Source organism: Callorhinus ursinus, unplaced genomic scaffold (assembly GCF_003265705.2).
Source record: "Callorhinus ursinus isolate GAN/ISIS: 27379988/994484 unplaced genomic scaffold, GSC_fseal_2.0 scaffold5, whole genome shotgun sequence".
Lineage (NCBI taxonomy): Eukaryota > Metazoa > Chordata > Mammalia > Carnivora > Otariidae > Callorhinus > Callorhinus ursinus.
This window is the reverse complement of record NW_027397067.1, coordinates 43522171-43549027: the sequence shown is the minus strand read 5'-3', so window position 1 is coordinate 43549027 and position 26857 is coordinate 43522171. Positions and strand designations below refer to the sequence as shown.

General features: G+C 40.3%; 1 protein-coding gene across 1 annotated transcript in view; it reads right to left on the bottom strand.

The window, feature by feature from the left end:
• The window catches only part of CPQ (carboxypeptidase Q), a 456203-nt gene extending 429548 nt beyond the window's left edge, over positions 1-26655 (bottom strand). The window contains exon 1 of the mRNA XM_025870877.2: positions 26508-26655. The gene's annotated coding sequence lies outside the window, so the exon portion shown is untranslated. The remainder of the gene's footprint in view (positions 1-26507) is intronic.
• Positions 26656-26857: the final 202 nt, after the last annotated feature.

Below are 26857 nucleotides of genomic sequence, written 5' to 3'. Positions count from 1 at the left end.
TATAATTTATCGTAGAACATTAGAAATATTTAAAGAGAGTTATGTCCCCTCCCTTAGACATACTTGCAGCACATGCTTTTCACACACACACTTTAGTTTGTATGTACTGTAAATCTTATGCTTCTATAGTCTTAATAATATAATATTCTGTATTCCTAATAGTTCCAGCCACCATAATGCTGAATGTAATGCAGAAATTCAGAATAAGTATATGTAGACCAGTGTATCATTGGCTGACAAAAAGATTTAAGATTATCAACAAGAGGAAAGGGAACTACACTCAAGTATACTAAGTTGTTTTAATTACACTTTTTTATTTTGAGATAATTGTAGATTCCCACGCAGTTATAAGAAAGATACAGAGAGATCCAAGTACCCTTTACCCATTTCCCCCAATGTGACATCTTACAAAACTATGGTACAATGTCAGAACCAGAATATTGCCACCAAACAATTTGTTGTTTTCTGAGATACAGAACACTTCCATCAGCACAAGCAACCCTCGTTTTGCTGTTACAGCTATATCCACAGCCCCACCACTACCACTTCTCCCTTTAATCCTAGCAACCACTACTGTTTTCCCCATTGCTGTAATTTGTCATTTTAAGAATGCCATATAAAAAATAATACAGTATGTAACTTTAGGGTTGGCTTTTTTCATCCAGGTCCTTGCCTGTATTAATGGTCTGTTCCTTTTTATTGCTGAGTAGTATCCCATGGCATGGATGTATCATAATTTGTTCAACCATTTACCCATTAAAAGATAGCAAAGTTGTTTCTAGTTTGGGGCTATTACACGCACAGGTGCTATGAACATTAGTGTACAGGCTTTTGTATGAACATAAATCTTCATTTCTCCGGGATATATGCCCAGGAATACAACTGCTAGATTGCCTGGTATTTACATGTTTAGTTTTGTTTTTTTTTAAGATTTTATTTATTTATTTGACGGAGAGAGAGAGAGAGAGCATAAGCAGGGGGAGTGGCAGGCAGAAAAGAGAAGTAGACTCCCCGGTGAGCAGGGAGCCGGATGCGGGGCTCGATCCCAGGACCTTGGGATCACTTCCTGAGCCAAAGGCTTCAGAAGCTTGACGACTGAGCCACCCAAGCGCCCCCATGTTTAGTTCTTTTAAGAAATTATCAAACTCTTTTCCAGAGGGGCTATAACATTTTACATTCTCACCAACAACGTATGAGTGATCCAGTTTCTCTACATCCTCGCCAGCAGTTAGTGTTATTATTTATTTTAGTCATTGTGATAGGTATATTGTGCTATCCCACTGGTTTTAGTCTACATTTCCCTAATGGACAATGGTGCATGTCTTTCCAGGTGCTTATTTCCCATCTGTGTATCTTATCCAGTAAAACGTTTCTGCTTTTGTCCAAGTTCAAACTGGACTGCTTGCTTTCTAACTGTTAACTTTTGTGAGTTTATAAATTCTAGATACTAGTCCTTTGTCAGATAGGTGATTTGCAAACATTTTCTCTCAATCTCTATCTTGTCTTCTTAGCCCCTTGACAGGGTCATCTACAGAGCAAATGTTTTAAATTTTTATTTAGTCCAACCTGTCACTTTTTCTTTTTAAGGATTATGCTCTTGGTGTCAAGCCTAAGAACTCTTCACCTAGACCTAGATACTGAAGACTTTCTCTTGTCTTTTTCTAAAAGTTTTATAGTTTTACATTTCACATTTAAGTCCATGATCCATTTTGAGTTAATTTTCATATGATGTGTGAGACTTAAGTCAAGGTTCATCTTTGCTGATGGTGTCCAAATTCTCCAGCACCATGTGTTGAAAAGGCTATCTTTCCTTCATTGCACTGCTTTGGCACATGGGTGGAAAATCAGTTGGACATACTTACATAGATCTATTTCTAAGATCTGCTCTGCTCAACTGCTCTATGTGTCAGTCCCTCCACCAACACTACAATAGAGTCTTGACTACTCTATAAGGCTTGAAATCAAGTAGGCTAATTCTTCACACTTTATTCTGATCTCTGGGAAAAAATAGTCAGTTTTTCACCATTAAGTAAAATGTTAGCTGTAGGTTTCTGTGGCTGTTTTTTTATCAAATTGAGGAAGCTCCCTTCTATTCCTATCTTACTGAGAGTTTTAATCATGAATGGGTACTGAATTGTCTCAAATGCTTTTTCTGCATCAATTGATAGAATCATGTGATGTTTCTTCTTTAGTCTGGTTAATATGGTAGATTACATTGATTTTCAAATACTGAATCAGATTTGCATCCCTGGAATAAACCCCTCTTGGTCATTGTGTATAGTTCTTTTTCTATTTTGCTAAATTATATCTGCTAATATTTTGTTAAGAATTTTTGTGTCTATATTCATGAGGGACATTGGTCTGGAGCTCCCTTTTTTGTACTGTTTTTGCCATCTGGCATCACAGTCATACTAGCTTCACAAAGTGAATTGAAAAATGTTCCCCCCTTCCTGTTTTCTGGATTAGATTACATAGAATTGGTGTTAATTCTTTAAATATTTGGAAGAATTCTCTAGTGAAACCATCTGGAGCTAGAGATTTATTTCTTGGCAGTTTTTAAATTATAAATTCAATATCCTTAATCATTATATGGCTATTCAAATTATTTATTTCAGGTTGAATAAGTGTAGTAGTTGTGTTTCTCAAGCAATTAGTCTTTTCCATCCACACTGTCAAATTTATGTACATAGAGTTGCTTGTAGTAGTCCCTTATTAACCTCTTGGTGTCTGCAATTGGTGATTTCCGGCTTCATTCCTATACTGGTATTTGTGTCTTCCTTTTTTCCTCTGTCCGACTTACTAGAGAATTGTCAATTTTCTTAATCTTTTCAAAGAATCAACTCTTTGTTTCCTTAATTTTCTCTATTGTTTTACTGTTTTGTTTCATTGATTTCTGCTATTATTTCCTTCCTTCTTGCTTCGGGTTTATTTTTATTTTATTTTCCTAGGTTCTTGACATGGGAGCTTGTATTAATATTAAACTTTTCCTCTTTCCTAATGTAGTCATTTAGTACTCTAAATCCTCCTCTTAGCACTACCTTAGCTGTGTCCCATGCATTTTAACATATTTTCATTTTTATTCTCTTTGATGTCTCTTTTTATTTCTTTTGAGACTGCTTCTTTGACCCATGCATTATTTAGAAGTGTGTTGTTTAGTTTCCAAGTGTTTGTAGATATTCCTGTTATTTTTCTGCTATTCATTTCCATTTTGATGGCATTATGGTAAAAAAAAAAAACACATTCTGTAGGAGTTCAATTATTTTAAAGACTTTGAGGTTGGTCTTGTGGCCTAAGATATGGTCTATCTTGGTATAATCTTCCATGGGCACTTCCCCCCTCCCCCGCCATGGCCACTTAAAAAGAACATTTTTCTGCTGTTATTGAGTGATGTGTTCTATAAATATCTATTAGGTCATTGTGGTTGGTGGTGTTTGCTATACACTTGCTGATTTTCTGCCTGGTTGTTCTATTAATTGAGAGAAGGATACGGAAGTATCCTTTGAATTTGTCTGTTTCTCCTTTCATTTCTACCAGTTTTTGCTTCACAGGTTTTACAGCTGTTTTGTTGGTACCTACACATTTAGAACTGCTATATCTTCTTAGTGGATTAACTCTTTTATCATAGAATGTCTCTCTCCGTCTCTGATCATTTTCTTCGCCCTTAAATTTACTTTACCTGATATTAATATAGCTATTTCTGCTTTTTTTGGTTAATCTTAGTAATGATCTAGTCAGTTCTCATTATTTATGGATTCCATAGTTGCTAATTTACCCACTCACTAAAATGTATTTGTATCCCAAAAATCAATACTTACAATATTTTTGCAGTCATTCACGGACATGCACAGAGCAGCAAAGTTCGAGTTGCCTGACACACATATTACCAGCTAAAACCAAACAAGGCAACACTCTGCCTTCTTGTTTCAACTCTCAAGCTAAAAACAAATATGCTTTTCACAATCTACATAGTACAACATTTTTCCCATTGTTGTGCTTTTTGTTGGTGATTTCACTGCTTAAAATTACCTTGAGCATAGTGCTGAAGGGCTGTTTTCAGTTCCTAAGAGCAAGAAGGCTGTTGGTGCCTTACAGAGAAAAGGTGTGCTAGAATCAGACAGGACTCACAGTGCTGTTGGCAGTGAATTCAAAGTTAATGAATCAACAATATATACCCAATAAAGTGTCTTCAAACAGAAACACACATAAAACAAGAATATGTATTGACCAATTGACAAAAATGTGAACAGAGGCTCACAGCAGCCTAAATCTGTATTTGCCCTAGGAGCAGTTCAGTGTTTGCTAATCCAGTATTCACAGTGATTTAATTAGCTACCACAAATTAGGAGAATCAACTGTTTATGTTTTCCCATCCTTTTATTTTCAACATGCATATGTTATTACATTTGAAATGAGTTTCTTATAAACAGCATATAGTTGGGTATGTTCTTAATCCACACTGCCATTCTATTTTTTAGTTGGTGTTTTTATAGCGTTTACTTCATGTAATTATCGATATATTTAGAGCTTAAGTCTTCTATTTTATTCTATTCTTCCTCTCTGTTATTTGTTTCTCTAGGGTTTTTTTGATTTTTTTTTTCCTGCTTGCCTGTGGGTTACTTGAACATTTTTTGGAATGTTATTTTGATTTGATTTACCTCTAGTGTTTTTGAGTATATCTCTTTGCATAGCTCTTTTTAGTGGCTTTTTAGTATCACATTACATGCATAAAACATCTTAGTCTACAAGTGTCATCATTTTATCAGTTTGAGTAAAGTACAGAAAACTTACCTCCTATTACATACAACTTTTTACCCTTCCATGTTTACACTATAATTTTCCTAAATATTTTATCCATATATATCTAGAATCACACAGAGAGTGTTATAATTTTCACCTCAACTGTCAAACACAATTCAGAAAACTTAGGAAAAAAAGGAAAGCAAATTTACCAATGTATTTGCTTACCATGTTCTTTCCTTCCTTATGTTCCAAGGTTCCTTCTTTTATCATAGCCTTTCTGCTGAGAGAAATTCTTTTAGCCATTCTTTTAGCATAGATCTGCTTAAGGGTGTTTTCTTTTACCTGAGAATGTCTTGATTTCCCCTTTGTCCCTGAAAGACATGTTTGCTGGGTATATGATTCTAGGTTCACAGTTATTTTCTTTTAGCACCTGAAAAATACTGTGCCACCATTTTCCAGCCTCCATGGCTTTTGATGAGAAATCCACTCTCATTCTAATTATTTTTCCCCTATAGGTAAGATGTCATTTTTCTCTCGCTGCTTTCAAGATTTTTTGCCTTTAGTTTTCAGAAGTTTGATTATGCTGTGTGTTGGCAGATACCTCCTTGGGCTTCTCCTCTCCTATTGGGAGTTTGCTCAGCTTCCTGAATCTCAAGGTTTATGTCTTTATCAAAGTTGAGAAGTTTTCAGCCATTATTTCTTTGAAGGTTATTTTCAACCCTGATTTCTTCCTCCTTTCCTTCTGAGACTCTGATCATATGAATGTTATATCTTTTCTCACAGTACCATAGCTCCCTGTGGCTCTGTTCATTTTTTTGTAATCTATTTTTTCTCTATTGGTCAGATTGCTCTATCATCCAGTTTACTGTTTTTTCTTCTGTCCCCTCCATTTTACTGTAGAGCCCATTCACTGAGATTCTCATTTTGCTTATAGTATTTTTCAGATGTAGAATTTCCATTTGATTCTTCTTTATATTTTCTGTTTCTTTGTTGAGATTTTCTATTTCTTTTCTGAGGCTTTCTATGTTTTCATTTGTTTCAAGCTGTTTGCAATTGCTCATTAAAGCATTTTTATTTGGCTATTTTAAATTCTTTGTCAGATAATTCTAAAATTTGTATCATCTTACTGTTGGCATCTATTGATTTTCTTTTTTCATTCAGTTTGAGATCTCCTTGGTTCTTTTGTTATAATAAGTGATTTTCAGTTGAAACACAGGCATTTTCATATTTTGTTTTAAGATTCTGGATTATTATTTAAACCTTCTATTTTAGCTGGTTTTCTCCAACACCATTTCAGTCAAAGCAGGTGGGGGGGCTGCTGCCTCCACACTGCCATTGGAGGTAGCAGTCTGGGTTCCCCACTTGGCTTCCACTGACATTCAAAGAGGGGATCTCCTTATAAACTCTAAGTGAGGGTGGGAGTTCCAGACACCTCCACATGGTCTTCACTGACAATGCAGCAGGATGATCTCATTACTGCTGACAACGGTGACAGTCCTGACTTTCCACTAGATCTCCTCTAAGACCATGCCATCAGGGAAGAGGTAGAGTGCATTATTTTCAATTGGGCCTTAAGTCCAAACTTCCCACATGGTTTCTACTTACTCCAAAGGTGGGGGTGGGGAGGCTCATTAATGGGTGCTGGATATATGAAAGTCCTGACTCCCTACTTGGTCTTCCCTGACACCACCCTGGCAGGGGTTTGGGATACCCTGTGTGTGAGGGTATCCCTCACACACCACAGCCGTGTGAGGACAAAAGTCTAAGCTACCCACTCAGTTTCTGTTGGTATGGGTCACAGTGTAACCACTTTTTTTTTGTTTTTTGTTTTTTTTCTGTAGTATCTGACTGGAGTAGAATGGTTACTTTCTAAGTTTTCTGTCTTGACAGACTATCCCCTTTCTGGTCCACTGGCTACAGAGAGCAGGCTTCTGCTAGGGATGTTTTTCTATATTCATTGGCATTTCCAAATGGTCAGCTTTTTCAGCTCCAAGTCTGAGGTATATGATGCAAAAAGAAAACCTAAGGAACTCAGGTCCTAAGGTCCCTAGCTGGTCTGCCTTCTTCTTTCCACCTTCCAGAGTGTTCTTATGTTTTTTATATATTTTTTCCCAAGAGTTCTTAGCTGTTTTTAGTTATGCTTAGTGGGATAAATAGGAAAAAGTACATCTACTCCATCTTTCCAGAAGAGGAAGCTTTCCAGCATGTCAATTTTTAACAACACACTGTGTAAAGTACAAAATGTTCACAAAGCAAACATGAGTGTCAATACTACCTCCCTGTTAAGGTGACTGGGTGGCTCAGTCGTTAAGCGTCTGCCTTCGGCTCAGGTCATAATCCCAGGGTCCTGGGATCCAGCCCCGTGTTGGGCTCCCTGCTCTGTGGGAAGACTGCTTCTCCCATTCCCCCTGCTTGTGTTCCCTCTCTCACTGTGTCTCTCTCTGTCAAATAAATAAATAAAATCTTAAAAAAAAAAAAATACTACCTCCCTGCATGCTTCATTTTTTTCCTGAATATCACCTCCTCTGTGAATCCTTCCCAGAACTATCCAAGTCAAAATTAATTACTTCCTTCTTTGTGTATCCACAGCATGGCATTTACTTTTCTGTAAAGCCTATAATCAACCAATGGTGCCACCATTGGTCATATAAGTAAAGCAAACTGAAGATGAAGACCAGGTCAGATTCATGTTTGGATTCTCAATGTCTGAATGTCTAAGAGTACACATAGTATTATGACAACTCACACAGTGTGGGGAAAACAGTGAAGTCCCAATAAATATCTGTTGACTGAATAAGTGAACAAATGAACATTTATTCAGCACTTGCCCATATGCTCTGGAACTCAAGAAGGGTTTGTTAAACTGGCCTAAATTGTTTCAGCATCTGTCAGTCTAATCAATCCACAATTATTTCCTCCCAAGAGGAAAAGAGAAGCTCACAAAGTATATCCAAAGTGCAATTATTGCAGATTAGTACTTTTTCCCAATTAACAATTAATTAATTAGCAACTATTTATTTAAAAACTACACAACCAGAACTATGCATGGTACAGAAGTGAAAGTCAAGATTCCTGCCCTCAGAAGTATAAAATATACTCTGGAGACTAAAAAATAAGCAAAAATTAAAGAGTAAATAAATCAGTGAAAATGAACTGTACAAAAAAAAAAGAATATGGGTGATCTGGATCATTAAAAAGGACTTCATAAGAGAGGCAGGACTTCTGTCAGGCTTTTAAAGATAATTAAGTTTTAGTTGACTGAGAGGAAAGCAAAAAGAAGGGCATTTCAGGTCTGGGAACAGTAGAAAGATACAAAGATAGAAATGAATTCAGAGAGGAATTCACTTAGAGGGGATAAGGCTGAAAATCAGAGTTTGAAAATGACTCAGAATTCACACAGCATAGAAGAAGAAATAAAGAAATCACCATCATCTGAACTATATTACAGTTTACAAAGATTTTTCAAACCTGCATTTTCTCATTTAAGCCACCAAATATCTTTGATGAAATGCAGAGCAAAACGTGGAGTGATCTGACATTCACCCTTGAGCCAGGTACACACCATTCTCTCTGTGTAATGTTCACATAACTGGGGAGGGTTTATCTTGGGGTGGGGGTGCTCTTTTCCCAGTGAGATAAATCTGCCAATATTTTAAAAGATAGGTTTAAAAGAAGAGACTAGAAAGGTGATAAAGATCCTAACTAGAAAGGCAGTGGCGAACATGGGAAAGAAAGGAGTAAATCTAGGAGAGATTTCAGAAGAAGATAGATGATTTGACAGAAGGGGAAGGAAGCGAGTCAAAGAAAAAGTTAAGGTTTCTGTTTCAGGCATTGAGGAAAATACTGGTAATAGTCAAGGGGATCAGAAAACATGAATGATAAGTTTATCTTTAGACACTGAATTTCAAGAACTCTATAGGTTTGTAGAAAAGCAAGAGAAAAGAAAGACATCAAGGGGCGCCTGGGCAGCTCAGTTAAGTGTTTGCCTTTGGCTCAGGTCATGGTCTCAGGGTCCTGGGATGAAGCCCTATGTGGGGCTCCCTGTTCAGCGGGGAGCCTGCTTCTCCCTCTTCCTCTGCCCCTCTCCCCCCACTCCACCTCCCGCTTGTGCGTTCTCTCACTTGCTCTCTCAAGTAAATAAAGAAAATTTATTTAAATGGCTACAAGCACATAGTAGACTATGGTAGCTATGGTTTTTGACTTCTCAGCATACTTCCCCTTTTTCTGTTTTGTTTTTCTTTAAGGTCATCCTCCCTGATCCCCACACTCTGCTCTAGGTTGACTGTCAATCACAGTACTATTCCTTATCCCACACTTCACATCCAAACTGCAAAGAGAGATTGGTCCTAGTAAGGCCAATCAGAATCTTTACCGACATTGAAATATGGTATATTAACTACATTTTCCTATTTTCTGTATTCCTGGTGCTCTGACATCTTGGCCCCACTGAGCAGGAGGAACTGCCCCTCCCAGGGTTAGCCGATTCTTAGACTTCCCTGTGAATACTCCTTTTATATGTAAACCAAACAACCTAAAAACAATACCCTCCAACCATTTCCACTATCTAACTCTCACACGCTCAGCCAATATTCCCCTGTCCTAATCAACCCAGGGCCAGGGACCAGACAACTTGAGATAGTGCATATACCTGAGAGCCCACTAAAATTATTCAAACCAATCCTAAGCCTGTTTAATTTGTCTTACCCATTCTTTCTCACCAAACAACCCAGGGCCAGGGACCAGACAACTTGAGATAGTGCATATACCTGAGAGCCCACTAAAATTATTCAAACCAATCCTAAGCCTGTTTAATTTGTCTTACCCATTCTTTCTCACCAAAACTACAATAAAGTCTTCTGCACATGCTTTCCCCTCACTCCTTCTGCCTCCTACCTAACCCTGGTAGGGGGTAGGAAGCACAGACATGCTTCCCTGTGTGGCTCTGCATGTCATGGCATGCCCTTCCTCTTGGGAACTGTAACAAAATATCTTTCCAATGGCAGTCATTTCCTAATCTGTTGGCTCTTCACACCTGGATAATAATAAAATATATTTTAAAACATATGGATGTTGCAAATAAAAGTTGTTTAAACACAGTACTGGAAGTCCTAGCCAGAGCAATTAGGTAAGAAAAAGAAATAAAAAGCATCCAAACTGGAAAGGAGGAAGTAAAATGGTCTCTATTTGCAGATGACATGATATTATATGTAGAAAACTCTATAAAGACTCCATCAAAAACCTATTAGAATAAATGAAGTCAGTGACGTTGCAGGATACAAAATCAATACATAAAACTCTGTTGTATTTGTATACACTAATAACAAAATATCAGAAAGGGAAATTAAGAAAACAATCTAATTTCCATTTGTAGCAAAAAAATAAAATATCTAGGAATCAATTTAGCCAAGGAAGTGAAAGACCTATCTATTGAAAACTACAAGACATGCATGAAAAAAATTGAAAAAGACACAAATAAGTGGAAATGTATATCATGACCATGGGTTGGAAGAATTAATATTGTTAAAATGTCCATACTACCCAAAGCAATATACAGATTCAATGCAATCCTTATCAAAATTCCAATGGCATTTTTCACAGAAAGAGAACAAACAATCCTAAAATGTATATGGAAGCATAAAAGACCCCAAATAGCCAGGCAATCTTGAAAAAGAAGAAAAAAACTAGAGATATCCCACTCCCTGATTTCAAACTACATTACAAAGCTATAGCAATTAAAATAGTATATCATTGGCATGAAAACAGACACACAAATCAATGGAACAGATGAGAGAACCCAGAAATAAAATCACACATATATGCTCAATTAATTTACATCAAAGAAGCCAAGAATATACAATGGGGAAAGGACAGTCTCTGCAATAAATGGTGTTGGGAAAATTGCACAGCCACAAAGAATGAAACTGGCCCACTATTTTATACCACACACAAAAATTAACTGAAAATGGACTAAAGACTTGAACATAAGACAGACCTGAAACCATAAAAGTCCTAGAAGAAAAGAGGAAGTAAGCTCCTTGACATAGGTCTTGATGATGATTTTTTTAAATCTGACACCAAAAGGAAAAGCAACAAAAACAAAAATAAACAAGTAGGACTATATCAAACTAAAAAGCTTCTGCACAGCAAAGGAAACCAGCAACAAAATGAAAAGGCAACCTACTAAATGGATGGGAGAAAATATTTGCAAATCATATATTTAATAAGGGGATAATATCCAAAATACATAAAGAACTCCTACAACTCAATACCAAAAACCAAACAATTAAAAGTCAATTAAATTAATTTAAAAATGAGAAGATCTGAGTAGACTAGACACTTTTCCAAAGAAGACATACAGATAACCAAGAGGTACACAAAAAGATGCTCTACATCATTAATCATTAGGGAAATACAACTCAAAACCACAATGAGATATGACCTAATACCTGTTAGAATGGCTACTATCAAAAAGACAAAAATAACAAGTGTTGGTGAGGATGTGGAGACAAGGGAACCCTTGTGCACTATTGATGAAAAAGCAAAGTGGCACAAACACTATGGAGAACAGTACAGAGTTTCCTCAAAAAATTAAAAATAGAACTACCGTATAATCCAGTAATTCCTCTTCTATTTATTTATCCAAACAAAACTAACTCAAAAAGATATATGCACTCCCTTTTTCACTGCAGCATTGTGTACAATAGTCAAGATATGGAAACAACTTAAGCGCCTACTGAGAGATGAATGGATAAAGAAGTCAAGGTATATAAACACAATGGACTATTATCCAGCCATAAAAAAGAGAATGAAATCTTGCCATTTGCAACAGCATGACTAGACCTCAAGGGCACTGTGCCACGTGAAATAATTCAGACAGAAAAAAACAAATACTATATGATCTCTCTTATATTTGGAATCAATCAATCAATAAAACCAAGATCATAGATACAGATAACAGATTGGTGGTTGCCAGAGGTAGGAGTGGGAGAGGGGGGAGAGAAATGTGTGAACTATTTGGATTTTGTTTGTTTAGTTTAAATAAAGAAAATCAATAAATTAATTTAATTTAATTACATTTTTAAAAAAGAACCTCTCCTTGCTAAAGGAAGTGAGCTCAAATGTATTTCTATCACTGGGATTTGTTTTCTAAATGTTCCTCTTATGCTTACATTAGATGCCTCTAAGATCTACCAGAGTGGATTTTTTTGGTTATTATTCTACTACCCAAATGCTTTTCTTACCCAACTTAATCACAGTCAGTGTCTCTTTGCATCTAATCCTAAACCCTGTTTTTGTCTTCTAGAACCAGATCTACATTCTCAAATGCCTGCTAGGTATCTCCATCTGTGAATGTTTTCAAAGCCTACCTAAATTCATAATCTCTTCTTCTCCCACGGTCTTTCCTTCAAGGTTCCCTATTTCTTAAATAGGGAATACAAATGCTCCAAACTTGGTGGGCAGCCTCAACTCCCCTTCTTTCTCTCCCAAAATTCTACACATTGATTTACCACTGGAGGCCTCCCTCCAAGAAAGCAAGAACAAAGGTCTCTGCTTTCTTGGTTCTCAGAGCCTTCTCCTCATTTTCTTCCTGAGGATCACTGCAGTTTATTTGAATTTTATGTTTGCATTTCTGTCTCTGACAGTAGATCATGATTGCCTTGAAAAGGAGCTTTGTTTTCTGCATCAATGTATTCTGATTTCCTCCATATTTCAGTGTTTGGAATAAAAAAAGATGCTGAATAAATGCTGGTTGAATTATTTGTATTAATTGCACTAATTACAACAAATGTGACGGCAAACGAAGACAATGCAAATACAATTTTAAAAACAGGATTTTCTTGAGTCTTCTGATTAGTAAAACAATAACGGAAAAATCCAATGAGTGGGATGGTGATTAAAATGGTATAAATGTATGAAGGAATAAAAATTTGAGGAACTTAGTAGTTTCCCAGATTGATGAAAATAAAATAAATTTAGAAAACACATATGTTCGTAACTTCAAATTATTGGAAGGCAATTATAGTATTTCTGTCCCTCAACCAGACTACACTGAAGATTGAACATTTGCAATAACTTGTGTTTTTAAAATTATACTTGAGAAAAGGTAAAATAAAGTATTTATGTGGGGGGGATTATTTCCACTGACATTGCTAGGATGTGAAACTGGAGCTTTAGGTACCCATTTTGCCTACTGTATACTGAAAGCCCACCTGCAGAATGAAACCAAGCAAGGACAAGCTAACCTGAAAGACAGACATTTAGGGATAGAGATGGGCCCATACTATATATCATTTGTGTCCTGGATCTAGCCATGCCTAAAGCCAGCTATATCCCTGAACTTTCCAGTTACGAAAGTTGCAGATTCTCTCTTTTAGGTTTAAACTCATTTTAGTTGGATTGCTTTCACTTACAACCAAATGTTCTGATTCAACATCACCAAACTCATCAACTAACTTCCCGAAAATCTTCTCTAACTTAGGAAGATTTCCCTCCTTCTGTTGATGAAACCATAATTGTCCCTACCATTCAGGCTCAAAAGTACAAAAGCATCTGTTTATTCAGCCAGCCACCAAATCTCATCGTTCTATCCTCTTACATCTCTTCCTTTTGTCCCTACCAATAAAATGTTCACCACTTTAATTCTGGTCTTCTTTATTTCTCTCACTTAGCAATAGTGTTATACATAACACATATCGATGAGCACCTTCTCTTTGAAACCTTTTCTTATCTGCCCTGGCCCAAACAATCCCCTCGCTTTGCTTTTTCCTTCCCTTTCCCGCCATTCTTCGCCCCCCCCCCACCATCTTGAGTCAGCTCAGGCACTATCATTCCCAGCACGCTGTCCCTGACTTGGCTTCTCTTCGCACAGGTGGTGCTGAATGTCCTCTTCAGTGATACCCTAGCACCCCCCACTTACCCCCTTCAAAGTTTACCACAGCCTAGGTTGACATTACCCATATTATGCCACTAGTCTTTAAGCTTTTCAAGGGAAAGATCAATGTCAAATGGATTATCTGCCCAGTATATAGTGGAAGCTCAATAAATGCTTCTGAGCTTTTAAAGTGAATTGTGTTTCCTTCATCCTTGTGTCTCCATCATTCAGCACATGTGCAACACAGAGTGGCAGCTAGATTTTGTTGTTGGCTGGCTGTCTTCTGCAATAGGCTGAACGTGTCCCCCAGGAAATTCAAATGTTGAAATCCTAACCCCAATGTGATGGTACTAGGAGGTGAGGCATTTGCAAGGTAATTAGGTCATAAGGGTAGAGCCCTCATGAATTGGATTAGTACCCTTATAATAATGATACTAGAGAGCTCTTCTTTTGCTATACTGGGGATACAATGAGAGGTTGGCAGTCTGCAACCCAGAAGACGTCCTTCTTCAGATCCCAGCCATGTTTGCACCCTGATCTGACTTCTAGCCTCCAGAACTGTGAAAATAAATTTCTACTGTCTATAAGCCACCCAGGCTATGGCACTTTGTTACAGCAGCCTGAATAAAGACACCTCCTCATCTCCAGCCTGACTATAATTCTATCCCCAACTCACCATTAAAGATTAATCTTGGCTCACAACCTTACTTGGTGGCGATTCTAAAAATGCTTTCATTAGCAACCTAGATTGCCTTTGCCTTTCCTCATCACCTACTTACCTATTCCTCAAAACTAAGTTTGATTTTTCTCTGTGCTTGCTTGCTCCATAATACCACCATCAACATTTACCTAATCATACCATATGTCTCCACTATAATCTAAGGTTGATTATATCTGATCTCAGCCCCGGGTCCTCTGCATTGCTCAGCAACTCTTATATTTATCTTCAGCTGACCCCTATCGAATTCCCCATTGCAGCTGCTACAAAGTTTTTCCACTCTCCTTAAGCCCCAAATTCCACCCCTACTCCCCACATGCTCAGTGAAAGATCTCCTCTTCCACATAACTCAGGATACAATATTACAACCACGAGATGGCTTGACTTTCTTCATCCTCAACTCAAAACTTTCCTATCCCTTTATTCAGCCTTTCTCAGCTCATGCTCCAGTGAAAGAATTGCCCACCCTCCTTTGCAAAGCCAATTTCTCTATTGATACTATACCAATTATTTAATTTTTCTCCCTCTCTTTGGCTCCTTCCCTTTACACACAGGAATGCTTAAACTTCCTCTGTCTAAAGAGTTAGTATTTCATTATTAGCTAATGTTTGTTGAGCATTTACAATGTGGCAGGGCTGCTGTAAGCAGTTCACAGCAATCATTTTATTTAATCTTGACAATAACCTTTGATGTTTTTGGTAGCATATCCCCTATTTTACAGATTAAGAAACTGAGGCCAGTATTGGGACATTTGCTTAAGGTCACACAGCTTTCTACTTCCGTATACAACTCGGAACTTTTTTAACGAATGATCCAAATTTAATTCTTCTCCCTTATTTCTCCTCCCTCTCTTCCCTTGTGTTTCTGTATCATAGGTCCAAAACCTGCACTGCCAGACCAATCACAGCAACCTACAGCGAAGCGGTTCTGTTCTGTCAACAAGGATAGGGACATCCATCTGTACACTGTATGCACAGACGCACCCAACACCACTATTAACACTCCTTCAAACTACACTTACTGAAATGTTGAAAAAATGAATCCAGCCCTTGGGAGAATTACATTTAAAAAAACAAAACACCGCCTGGGTGGCTCAGTTGGTTAAGCGACTGCCTTCGGCTCAGGTCATGATCCTGGAGTCCCGGGATCGAGTCCCACATCGGGCTCCCTGCTCGGCAGGGAGTCTGCTTCTCCCTCTGACCCTCTTCCCTCTTGTGCTCTCTGTCTCTCATTCTCTCTCTCAAATAAATAAATAAAACTTAAAAAAAAAAAAAAAAAAAAAAAAACACCACAAAGCAGCACTGCCCCTTCCTCTTTCTCTCAGCTGCTATCACTTTTATAAATTTTCAAGCACTCACAGCTTCAGTATTTTTCTTCAGTTACTTAACCTAATCCCATGGTCCACAGCTTGGCACAGGCTCCACGTCTTTCAAGAATTCTGTCTGAACAAGAGGGACAAGATCAGGTCCAGAAAGGAAGAGCACACCACAGTATCAGCTGAAGTGCTTCCCCAACAGAATGACCAGGCTGACACCAGGTCAGCTGAGGAAACAAACCTTACTTCCATTGACAAGCGTTTAATTGGCCATTTTGAAAACCTAATGTCATGTATGCAGATGCAAATGTTTGAAGAGTTGTTTACAGTGTAGTTTGTGCCAGACAGGCTCCGATGCCAAGCCAGCATACAGTCTCCCATTATTCCGCTGGGCTCGGCTTCTAAAGATGTTTCCGGGCTCTCTGAGCCTTGTAAATTTCCATATCCACAGGCTTATCTGTGTTTCCAAAGCGGAGTCCTTCTTCCCCCTTCCACCCTGGTGAGGAGACATCAGTCCTGCTCCTGCCATCTCTGCAACTGCCTGCCCTGGTCCAAGAACGGCTTTGGAGAAATGATTTGAGAAGTGATTACACCATCTCTAGAAAGTACAGCGTTGACGTTTTAGTAGTTTTTGGAAAAACTAACAAAAAGAAAATGCCAGACTCCAGATCCCTGCCCAGAAACCAGGTCTTAGGTGATGCAATTATTTCGAGAATTATTCAAAACTAAAAATCCTGCCCCTCGTTTTGCATTTGATAAGCTCATTTTTTATCCAATGGCTTTCATTGGATAAAAAGCCATAAAAATTATGATCATTTATTAATGAGTTAATTCACTTATTCATACTACAAACACTGATTAATTACCTACTATGCTCACAGCAACTGCAAATATTTCAGATATACCGAAATAAGGAGTATGTCATCCTTGGCCTCAGGAAGCTAGTGAAAGAGGAAGGCAAATGACTATCATACAAAAGGAAATAAATTATCATGTACTTACAATAAAGTAATGATAAAGTACTGCAGGATTATCACAGGAGAGAATAAGGAAGAAATAACAGAGAAGATGGTATTTCAGCTCAACCTTATAGGATAGATTAATTTTCACAGCTGTATAGTGGGAAGGGTATTTCTAGTTTAAGAACAACCATGAGCAAAGGTCTGAACATTTATATGTTCTCCAGAAATGGTAAAAAGTCTAGGGAAGCTGGGGTGTTATAAAGCCCTAGGGAGAAATTTAAATACACACACACACATGCACGCACACAACAAATGTATTTCCAGTCCCCTTTCACACTTAACTGAATCAGGACCTACAGTTAGAGGGGGACCTAGGAATCAGTATTTTAAAACATCTTCCCAGGTCATGACGTGCACTCATGATGAGACTGGATACACACATATAGAATACATGGAGAAATACAGGCGGTGTTATGGACTTTGAACTGTGCCCCCCTCCAGCCCTCCACCAAAATGTATATGTTGAAGTCCTGTCCTAATCCAGTACCTCAGAAAATGACTATATTTGGAGGCAGGGCCTTTAAAGAGGTCATTAGGTTAAAATGGGGGCATTAAGGTGGGCCCTGATACAATCTGACCGGGGTCTTTATAAGAAGAGAAAATTCGGACACACAGAGAGACCAGGGATATGTGTGAACAGAAAAAAGCCTTTGTGAGGAAACAGTGAGAAGATAACCATCTGCAAGCCAAGGAGAGGGGCCTGGAAAGAAACCAAACCTGCTGGCACCTTAATCTCAGACCTCCAGCCTCCAGAACCATGGGAAAATAATCTTCTGCTGTTTAAGCCCCCCAGTCTGTGGTATTTTGTGATGGCAGCCCTAGCAACCTAACACAGTAACTGAATGCACCATGAATGCACCCAGAAATATATTTTAATGCCAGATTTTTAAGAACCTTAAATGCCATATTAGGTGTTTAGACTTTATTCCACAGACAATTTCTCCAACCTTAGGTCTTTTGAGAAGGGAAGTCATATGACCCACCTTATGATCCCACTCTTGAGGCAGCATGGAGGATAAAGAGGTTTAGAAGATTCTGCCTGGGCAAGGCAAGAGACAATACGGGCTATGACTAGGGCAGTGACAGAAAGGATGGTGAGGCGGAGAGGCAGAAAAAATTTAGGAGCTCTAACTGGTAGACATAAATAGCATTTGCTGACTCATTAATTTTGGAGGATGAGGAAAAGGGGAATTAAGGATAACCTCCCAGATTCTGAGCCTGTTTTGTATCCTGTATTTCAGACACATCACATTACCTACAATCCCATTAACTACAATATAAAACACAGAGAGAGCATATTTGGGAATGAAACTGATAAGTTAAAAACCAGAGAAGAGAAATCAGAGAGAATTCAAGTGTAGAGATGGACGATCTCTTTGAGTACAGAGGAGCTCCTTAAAGCCACAGGGTAATGACAGCATTGCCCTCGCTTCCGATTACAGCCCCAAAACGTAAGAGCTTGAAAGTCATCACGCCTGTCGTTACAACAAATGAAACTGAACAAACTGAAAACCAACAACTTTCCTTGGACCTAGCAGGGAGCTACGGATGCAGAGTAAACCACCACCCTAAAATACTGAAGAGACAGGTCAACCCAGAGACAGGTAAAGCCCAGATCGGCTTACCTCGAGCAGAAGCCACTGGAGCCATAAACTGGTAAGAATACCTACGTGGTCATTTTGACAGACTGCTGGGCACTGAGTCTCAACTACCATGAGAGTGAGAAACACCTCAGGCCACAGTGTTGGTCAGGTTGAGGGCACAAGGGATTCCAACAATTTTAGACAACTATGACAAAGGAGCAAAGACAGAAGGGAAACTAAACTACCAATCAATAATAACAACAGTGGCTGATATTGGCTGAGCACTTACCCTGCGGAAGGCCTGTCCTAAATGTTTACATTTCTTAAGCCTACAACAAACCTATAGGAAAATGTATTATTTTCCTATTGCTACTGTAACAAATTACCACGAACTTGGTGGCTTAAACAATATAAATTTATTAGCCTACAGTTCTGTAGGTCAGATGTCCAACACAAGACCCACCAGGTAAAAATCAAAGTGCTGGCAGGGCTGCATTCCTTGTGGTGGCTCTAGAAGGGGATGTGTTTTTTGTTTGTTTGTTTTTAAAGATTTTATTTATTTATTTGACAGAGAGACACAGCGAGAGAGAGAACACAAGCAGGGGCAGTGGGAGAGGGAGAAGCAGGCTTCCCTCCGAGCAGGGAGCCCGATGTGGGGCTCGATCTCAGGACCCCGGGGATGTCCGCCATTTTCCAGCTTCGTGTGCCCACCCACATTCCTTGTCTCATGGCCTCCTTCCGCCATCTTCAAAGCGGACAACATTGCGTCTCTATGGCCAGTCTTCCAGAGTCCCATCTCCCGAACTCTCTGACTCCTCTTCTGCCCCTTTTTCCACTGGTAATTGGGCCCACCCAGATAATCCAAGTTGATCTTCCTCCTTTAAGGTCAGATAACTAGCAATCTGAATTCCATCTGCAAACTTACTTCTCCTTTGCCACATAATCTATCATATTGACAGGTTCTGGGGAATAGGGCATGAACACAAGCAGTTATAATTATTACCTTCATGTTACAAATGAAGAAAATGAGGCATGGAGAGCCTATGTAATCAGTCCAGGGTCACACAGGTGTTGGTGGCAGAGCTGAGATTTGAACACAGGAAACTGGCCCGTATTCTTAACCATTAAACTCTAAAGAACATGGGTGCTAGTGAGGGATTTGTTTAAGTGGTAAACCCTAAAATTTCGACCGAGTAGGTAATGAAATGTCAGAATAGTGCAGACTTCCAGGATTTGCCCTCTGCGTCTCAAAGAACTTAACAGGGGTTGGTGACCCTCCATACATTCTCTACTCTTCCTACAGCCCCTGGTTTTTGGTAAGCTTGAGCTCAAAAAGCTAATGAAAAGAAAAACCCTATAAAAGAACAGCCAGATGTTTGAGAAATTTTGCAATATAATACACATGGCATTAATGATTTACAACACTTAATCAAATGTAACAAATGCATCTTCAGATTAGTCATGGATAACACAGACCCAATATATTTTGATAATGATAACAGAATCTCAAAATGATGTTCTGGGCACAAAAAGGACGTAGGTATATGAAGGTGGAAGATGAATACGTGAGTGCCTTGACAACATCATGAAAGAGAGAGGATGTTTTCTTTTTGTCATTTCAACCTATTCCAAAGCTAACTGAAAACATGGGCTAAACCAGAGGATTGAGGCACTAGGCCAGCAGGACTCTAGAATTCACTGAAATCTTCATTTGACTTTAACAATCTTTCATAAATGTTCCAAGGAAGAAATGAATTTTCTGCAAATAAGAGATTTTATATATATATACATATAATAAAAATAAGAGAGACATATATAACATGTACATATATACATCACACACATATATATTCACATATAATATAAATAATTGTATTATCTTACTAAGTATGTCATATTATTAGAACTTCCTATATCCCTGTTCGTCCTTATGAATTATATTCATTTTCATTAGTTACATTATTCAAATCCTACCATTAGCCTTTTGTGCCTACTTCATTTGCCATGTAAAAACAGATCTTAAGGTATTCCTTTTTTCTTTTTGTAAGATTTTATTTATTTTTTTGGCAGAGAGAGAGACAGTGCACACAAGCAGGGAGATTGGCAGGCAGAGAGAGAAGCAGTCTCCCCGCTGAGCAAGGAGCCTGATGTGGGACTCGATCCCGGAACCCTGGGATCATGACCTGAGCCGAAGTCACACACTTAACCACCTGAACCACCCAGGCATCCCAATCTTAAAGTATTCCTACAAACTGTTTGGTCATCTTCTCGCACTTCTGACCATTTCCTTTATATATTTTGAGGGTAAGTATTTTTAAATGCTTGGCCCATAAAAAGTCACAACTATTCTGTCTTCCTCACAGATTTTATCTTTCATCAACATAAAACAACTCTGGATCTAATGTAATCCTCTTTCCTTGGAACTATACTTGATTTCATTTTAATAATGATGTAGAATTCAAGGCCCGTAAGAGTCTCTGGTTTCCCTATCCGAGCCCATTCTATTTACATTTACACTCATGACTGCCTCTTGTAGGTCTCACCATCAGACTAGGGCGGTGCCAGTGCTGGGCTTTTCTATTTCCCAGCTGAGCTTCGCCCACCCAATGTCCTACTTGTCCGTGCTTTGTAAGCAGTAAAGGTAGATAGATGGATTTAACTGCAAATCATTATGTGCACTTTGTTTTCAATGGTCTCTAATGAATAAGGGATCCAGCTCCAGATCCCCATTTCCATATATGATACTCAAGTTAGAAGAGTCTTCAACATATAATATACTCAATGTAGATGTAGCTTCCTGCAGATGTGTCTTGCTTTAAGCAAACCCCATATCTGAAAGTCTGGATTTATCTAGTGATTAACTGTTCGCTTTATAAAGGGGTTATTTGCTTCATGGAAGATTTAATCATAAGACCTATTGTAGATTCTCCTATTGCACTGAAAGTATCATTAGATTTCCACAGGTATTCTCTATATACGACCCCTCATGACCATCCCCACAGTATATAGCAGAATTGCTGCTAAAGATACTTTCTATCACTACCTCCCTCCTGAGAAATCTTGGCTTTGTTGGCCTTCAAATACCATCTGCTTCACTTTTATATGACACAACATGGGGGCGGGGGGAACACACTATAAAAGGCCAGGGTTCCAAGGCAAAGCAAGGCTCTGATACAAGAGAACAGTAGATCGGAAGTCAGAAGGCTTGGAGCTCTTGCCAGCCAGGGGAGCTGAGGCAAACTACAGCCTGCTTAATACCCAGATTTTTAGTTTATAAAAGAAAGGTAATAGTGCCTTGCTGCACCCACTTTTGAGGGTTCATATAACAATCAAATGTAAAAATTCTTCTTAAATATAAGGTGCCATGCTAATATATTCTTTTTTCCAAGCAAGTCTAATGCCACAACACTAAGAGAATGCTATATCAATCTCCCTTGTTCTTTGTTAGCAACTATTTGTCATACAACTCATTAAATGTTCTGAGAGTTCCTCCTAATCATTACCCTTTTCATTTTACCTTACTCTACCTCTTTTATTCTTCCCTTAGTTCAAAGTCTCCCAACACTTTCTCTGCAAAGTAAGATCAAACCCTTTGCCCAGCACCTCTGAACAATCTCCTATTTGTCTCTTCCTGACAAGTTGAGTAAGAGAAGAAACCCAAAGCTTGTGATGTTCTTACCATTAAAGAAGTACAGTCATTTGGAAGAGCCAGCTCAAATTTCTTCTCCATATTCCAAGTCTGCCTACACCTGTGTCGACAGTGGTCAGTCCTCCTCTACACTCCTGCCATTTGCTTATCTTTGTTCCTCTGAACCACTCCTGTCTACGTCGCTCTATTTCGGTTTCTTTGGGTGGCTTATAGTAATCCCTCATGCTTTGAGTGTCCAACTTCTTTTCCTAACCGGAACTTACATAAGAATTGGAGTCCTAACAAACATGTGAAATACGACGCAATGGTCATTAGCCAAGTCCAATGTGGTTATTTTCCCCCCTTCTTTTTAAGAGAGTTACTGAACTGATTTTTCTTTTCAGACTGAGGACCAGTGGTAACGTTCGGCAGGTGCCGACTGTACGATGTGCGAGCGCAGCTACAGTCCAGGCCATAGACTAGGAGTCTCCCCTGGATGTTCCACAGTTGCCTCTACTCACTGTCTTTCTCCTGAAACCTCCTCCTCACCTTATATATTAGTCTCTTTAGCGGCATCTCCATTCCCCCAGCCAAGCAAATCTCAAACCTCAGAATTATTTTTGACCTGATTTCCCATATCCAGCTGGTCATTAAATCTCTACTTCCTGAATATCTTTCAAACCTGTGTTAGTTTGGACCCTTACCCTATTTCATCTGGACTATAGCAACGTCATCCTCATGGTCTTCCCGCTGCCTGGCTCTTCCATCGCCAGTTCCTCCAAAGCATTATTGCTGGAGCTATTTTCTAAAGAAAATCCAATCATAAAACGCCTCTGATGAAAAATTCTGCTTAAAAAAACTCTGAAACAGATTATCCACAGCGTGAAAAGGTCTAGATAACATGGCCCACTCTCACAAGATTTCTCTACTGCGGCCACACACAACTCCCATCTCTCCCTCTGGGAGGGCCACGTTCATCCTCACCGCCTCCTAGGCCTTGCCAACCAGGCCTTGCCAGTGTTGTTCTCTCTGCTTAGAATGCCCTTCTCCTAGCTCGTGGCCCTCAGGCTTCAAAATCAAGTTCAAAACTCACCTGCCCTCTGAAGTCTTCCCCAGCTCTAACCATATCTCTTTGCTAGAAAAATGAATGCCCCCACTTTAACATCACCCTGTGGTGCAATTATTTGTGGAACGGTCACTTCCTACTTAAACTCAGTATCTCGTTCATCTTAATCTGGTGCATAGTACACACTCAGTGAATGGCCACTGAAAATAACACGTGCTAAATAAAATCATAACTAAAGAAAAATTCCAGAGACCTAGAAGCACACTGGTCCTACTTCTTTGCTGCATTAAAGAAACAGGGCCCAGGGGGCACCTGGGTGGCTCAGTCGTTAAGCGTCTGCCTTGGGCTCAGGTCACGATCTCCGGGTCCTGGGATCGAGCCCCCGCGTCGGGCTCCCTGCTCTGCCGGAAGCCTGCTTCTCCCTCTCCCACACCCCCTGCTTGTGTTCCCTCTCTCGCTGTCTCTCTCTCTGTGTCAAATAAACAAAAAAAATTAAAAAAAAAAAAAAAAGAAACAGGGCCCAGGAATAAAGAGAAAGGACTAATAATCTGACTGAGGCAAACACAAGAATGGGTTGTTTGTTTTTAAAAGCTAAGTGGTTTAGGGAGGGTAGGGGGAGAAGAAAGTACATTTTAAAGCTCTAGCTCCAGGGCAAGTAATAAAAATTGTTGCTTTAATGTTTTTTTCATAATATTGTGAGCAATGGGAAGGTCTATTCTATCACACCAGCCTTCAGGGCAGAAACTTTCAGCCTCCTGAGCTAAATCAAACTGGCATCTGCTCTCAGTTTTTCAAGCAGCCACGATAGGTCTCTGCCTTCCGTGCAGCTAAACCTGACTGACAAAGAAAAAACAAAATAATTTTCCACTTATTTTACAGGCCCCTCTTCTCCTCTTTTGCTCTCATCAATTACTTATAAGGGTCCTGCAGTCTTGTCCCTGGATTACAGGGATTGAGTATACTTTTTCTGCAATAGGAGTTGTTGTTCTTATAAAGGAGGCTGGGAGGCAAAGCCTTCACAAGGACACAAAGCTAGCCCAGGAAATAATAATGCTCTGTACTCACAGTTCAAAGCTCTTAAGCTGACACTAGCTCTTGATGTCACCCATTTTACACTCCCTAAATTGGTTAAGTCTGAAGATGTTTAAAATTAGGATGCATGTGCATTTAGGTCCAAGTATCAGAGTCTACCAGAGTCCCAATGGAATTCAATAATTTTCAAAAGGCTATAACAACCAGTTCTCTATAGTTCAGTCTTAATCATTCCACCCCGCAGCTCCCATCCTAAATTCATTTACCCACAATGCCCCAGAGTTACGTATACCTATCCCAGAACATACATCTCGTTATGTAACATCACACAGACTCTCCTAGCAGAGATTGCCTATGTTTCTGGGGAAACCCTGCCTCCAACTGTCTATATTTTGACTACTTGACTTTCCCATTTTCCAAGCAGTTTCTATTTAGGAAGGCTGAATGGGGATCACAATAGTACCTAGCTCTTAGGTTTATAGTAAGAATTAAATGGGGCAATATAAGTAAAAAGATTAAATATAACAGTGCTTGCTGCATGGTCAGTGCCCCATAAATATCAACTTTTGTTACATTCCATGCCTGAACAACACATGACCTCATAAATGGCTCTTTGGGAAAAGAGTTCAAGAAAGTTGGTCTTTTTCACCAAGTACCACTTTTGGCCCCACTTCTCCCAATAGACTTGAAGCAACTGAAGTAGGTGATATTAATTTTATTTTACTTAACACGTTTGGGACTTTGTGTTTGTTAAATGTAGCATGCAAAAAATATTTTAATATGTTTGTAAAATGACTTTTTAAGTGCCATTAAAAAAATCTCTAAGGCCCTTCCAGCTCCAAAATGTTGTGATCTATAATAACTAATTTCAAATGCATGCAAATTAATAGTGATACAATTCCCCAGACACACTGGAGATATATGGCACTGTCAGGCTGGGCTGCACTGGAAACAGGTTAGACCCAGGCCCAGGAGCCTCTGGCAATGTGGAGTAAAATCTTGCCTGTCCTTCTCCCCACCAGCCTGGAGTCTATTATTCTCTTCTTGAGCTCCCAGATCCTTTTGTAACAGATGTGGAGAAGAATAAGGAATGAGCTGTAATTTGCAGAAAAGAAAGTAGGGCCAAGATTCTACAGAATCCCAAACAGATAGGCCGAAGTGAGCAGAATTCCATGACGTCACCTACATCTCACCTTTAACCCCTGATGAAAGAGAATCCTAGAAGTCTAACTCAGGAAGGGGCCTCACCAACCCTCCCTCATCTGGGGGGATTAAGAAACTGAGACCTAAAAAGATCAAACGACAAGTCCAAAGTCATCTGGCTTTTCTGGAACTCAGGTCTGGGAACCTACAGAGATGATGTAGTATTAAAGCAGTCTCAGCCTATGTTACTTCCAAAGCATCCGCACAGATAAATGTCTCTCATTTTCCTCTCTGGACTACATTCAGCCTGCTTCAGTTACTCACAAACCAGCTAGTACCTATCTCAGGAAAACAAGATTCTTCACAAACTTGAATTCAAGAGAAATGTCTGATTTTACAAAAAGTTACTAAAAGCAGAGTCATGTGTTTCTACCTTTAGATTCACCCTTATCTTTCAGAAACACAGTAAATATTATAGTGGCAATGATTCTTCCAAAAGTCCGCAGCAGAATAGAAAACACAAGCAAGAAAAAGCCTAGGCATATTTTAAGCAACACATTTACAGAAATCTACCCAAACTGGAAATAGGAGGGGACGCTTCTGGTGCTTATTCTCTTTAAAAACAGCATAAAATAAAGCTCTTTTGAAGTGAATGGCTCGGTCTACAAGAGTGCAACATTAGCACGATTTTTCGGGAAAACTATCCACCACCGGACAATGAGCCATAAGCCTGTGTCTGCACTGCCTCCACTCCGTATTTGCATTCCTTCCTGGGCAATCATTCACTTACTCAAGAGTTAACTCATCAGTTCTATTTCATGGGCCCTGGCTCATCCCTTCAGTTGCTGAGGGAGTACCCCCGAGGCCCCCACAAGCCGGACAGGCTCTGCCCTCGCGGAACTTGGGAGTCTGAGCGGAGGAGCCTAGGCGTGCACACCAAAAGCGAAAGCACAAGGTAAAAGGCGGAAAAGCACCTCAAAGGAGCTCGGAGAAAGGGCCCTGGAGGCCCAGGGGAGCGGGGAGCCCGTCCCAGATGCGGGGAGGGCGGCCCCGCGCGGCCCGGGGCTGGGCCCCGACCCGAAGGGCTGGCGGGAGCCGCTCTGGGCAAGGCGCCGCCACGGCCGCGCTCGCTGCGGTTCCGCAGCACCCGGCGCCCTGCCGACGCCGGCGCTCGGCTTCCAGTCTCTGGGCCCGGTCCTCCCCCGTCACGGAAGCCGCACGGCCCGCCCGTCTCCCGTGGCCTCCCAGCCCCGTCCGTCAGTCGCTCCCACGCATGAGCGACTTAGAAGGCCATCCCCGGAGCCGGCACCCGCTCAGCCCGCCCGCGGGAAGAGCCCGAGCCTCCACCCTCCCCGCCCGCGAGCACGGCGGGCCTGCGGCGAACGCACCTGTGGGGCCGATCGGGGGCGGCGGCGGCGGCTGCGGTACCCGGGGCCACACTCGCGGCCCAGCTTTCAGGTGGTGGCGGCCACACCCCTGACGCGCCCGGAGCCCTCTGCGCCGTCGGGTGACTGCGGCCCTGCCCCCACTGCGCCGCGGGCGGAAAGGCCAGGCGCGGCGGGCCGGAGGGGCTGGAGGGGCGGGGGGGGGGGGGCCCCGGGGCGCGGGGGGGGGGGGGGGGGGGGGGGGCGGGGGGGGGGCGGGGGGCCCGGGACTCCACCTCCACAACGCCAGGGGGCCCCTGGGGCTCAGGCGACCCGAGGGCCATAGGTCGATCAGATGGCTCCTCACCTTCTGA